Below are 2,967 nucleotides of genomic sequence, written 5' to 3'. Positions count from 1 at the left end.
GATTGCCAAGGAGATCAATGAATGCATTGATTGAGGAAGAGATGAGAATGAACTTGATCCGAAAAATTGCAACATCTCCTAAACCCAATGATTCCCCCATTTCTGATCTTACCCATTCTCTTTAATTTCTGCCATTTACTTTTATGAGCATTACCCAATTCCCCATTTAAGATTCTGCACTTTAATTTCTGCTATTTACTTTCTAGTCATTTAAATTTCTGCATCTCAATCTAAATTCTGTTTAGCTAAACTAGCACATTCTTCTAACTAAAGTTGCTTGACCAATCAATCCTTGTGGGATTCGACCTCACTCTATAGTGAGTTTTACTTGACGATAATTTGGTATACTTGCCGAAGGAAAATTTGTTGAGAGACAAGTTTCCATGCATCAATAACCTCCGCTTTAACCCGACCAATATGACTTTGTTGGCAGCTTCTGCCTGTCTGGCAGCTTCTTCCTTTGTTGGTGCTTTATTTTCAGGTCAGCCACCAATTTCCTGAAGCCTGTGTCGGTGAACTGAGTGCCATTGTCTGTGGTGATGGGATAAGGGACCCCAAACCTTATGACAATGTTTCTGTATAGAAAATTTCGACCTTTTTGGGCGGTGGCAGTAGCCAATGGGTTTGCTTCAATCTACTTTATGAAGTAGTCTATTCCTACGATGAAGAACTTGACTTGTCCTGATCCCTGGGGGATGGGTTCGAGGAGGTCGAGCCCCCACTTTGCAAATGGCCAAGGTGAGGTAACACAGATGAGCTCTTCAGGTGGTGCTATATGGAAGTTGGCATGCTTCAAGAATGGTGGGCATGTCTTGACGAATTCTGTTGCTTTCTTTTGCTAGGTCGGCCAGTAAAAACTAGCTCGGAGTACCTTTTTAGCGAGAGCTCTTGCCCCAAACTGGTTGCCACACATGCCTTCATGGATTTCCTCTAGGACGTCCCTCGTAGTAGAGGTCAGCACACATTTTAAGAGGGGTGTAAAGATCCCTCTCCTATATAGGACGTCATGTACTATGGTGTAGTACTGTACTTCTCGTACTAGCCCTTTTGCTTCCTTTCTATCCGCAGGGAGTGTATCAAATTTGAGGTAACTGATTATGGGATTCATCCACCCTTAGTCTTGGTCTAATATGCTTAAGACCTTCTTTTCATCCGAGGTTGATGGATTTTGTAGTATTTTCTGGATGAGGTTTCTATTATTGCCCTCTGGTTTGGTACTGGCTAGTTTTGAAAGGGCATCAGCTCGAGCATTTTGTTCCTGAGGTATATGTCGGACCTCATATCCCTTAAATTGTCTGAGATGTTCTCTAGTTTTGTCTAGGTATTTATTCATGGTGGGATCCTTAGCCTGGTAGCTCCCTTCTATTTGCGAGGAGACTACCCATGAATCACTCTAAATGGTAAGCTTCTGAGCTCCTACCTCCCTAACCAACTTCAAACTAGCCAGTACGGCCTTGTATTCATCTTGGTTATTTGAGATGGGGAACTCGAACTTTAATGAGAGCTCGATTGGGGTTCCCTGATCACTCTCTAAAATGACGCCTGTGCCACTCCCGGTTTTATTTGAGGAGCCATCCACGTAAAGGCTTCACTCTATGGGGGTGCCCGGGTTGTCAGGATACTCTGCGATGAAGTCAGACAGGTACTGAGATTTAACGGCTATCTGAGCTTCATATTTGAGGTCGAATTCGGATAACTCCACTGCTCATTGTAGGATTCTTCCAGCTAAGTCTATTTTCTGTAAGATACTTTTTATGGGTTGGTTGGTCCATACTCTGCTTGTGTGGGCTTGAAAGTACGGTCAGAGTCGTTGAGAAGTATGTATAAGGGCATAGGAAAACTTTTAGATCTTTTGATAGTTCAGTTCAGCCCCTTGCAACGCCTTACTGGGTTGGTTGTTGCCTATTTTCGTCTTCTCTGACTAGTGCTGAGGCTATTGCTCGACTTCTTACAGCGAGGTATAGGATTAGTTCTTCACCTTTTCTAGGTCGGGTTAAGATGGATGGTGGTGCAGGAAATTGTGATCATCAATGGCGCCATCAACATGGTACGCTCAATTACAATCTCAACTCTTTATCACAACTTCGCACAACTAACCAGCAAGTGCACTGGGTCATTGGTGCACGAAATTGTGATCATCAATGGCGCCATCAACATGGTACGCTCAATTGCAATCTCAACTCTTTATCAGAACTTCGCACAACTAACCAGCAAGTGCACTGGGTTGTCCAAGTAATAAACCTTACTCGAGTAAGGGTCGATCCCACGGAGATTGTTGGTATGAAGTAAGCTATGGTCATCTTGTAAATCTCAGTCAGGCAGATTCAAATGGTTATAGATGATTTATGAATAAAGCATAAAATAAAGATAGAGATACTTATGTAATTCATTGGTGATAATTTCAGATAAGTGTATGGAGATGCTTTGTCCCTTCCGTCTCTCTGCTTTCCTACTATCTTTATCCAATCCTTCTTACTCCTTTCCATGGCAAGCTGAATGTAGGGTTTCACCGTTGTCAATGGCTACCTCCCATCCTCTCAGTGAAAATGTTCAACGCGCTCTATCAAAGCATGGCTATTCAGCTGTCGGTTCTCGATCATGTCAGAATAGAATCCAGTGATTCTTTTGCGTCTATCACTAACACCCCACAATCGTGAGTTTGAAGCTCGTCACAGTCATTCAATCCTTGAATCCTACTCAGAATACCACAGACAAGGTTTAGACCTTCCGGATTCTCTTGAATGCCGCCATCAATTCTAGCTTATACCACAAAGATTCTGAATAAGGAACACAAGAGATATCCACTCAATCTAAGGTAGAACGGAGGTGGTTGTCAGGCACACGTTCATAGGTGAGAATGATGATGAGTATCACGGATCATCACATTCATCAAGTTGAGGAACAAGTGATATCTTAGAACAAGAATAAGCTGAATTGAATAGAAGAACAATAGTAATTGCATTAATA

Source organism: Arachis hypogaea, chromosome 9, assembly GCF_003086295.3.
Source record: "Arachis hypogaea cultivar Tifrunner chromosome 9, arahy.Tifrunner.gnm2.J5K5, whole genome shotgun sequence".
NCBI classification, from domain to species: Eukaryota; Viridiplantae; Streptophyta; class Magnoliopsida; order Fabales; family Fabaceae; genus Arachis; species Arachis hypogaea.
This window is presented reverse-complemented; position numbering follows the sequence as displayed.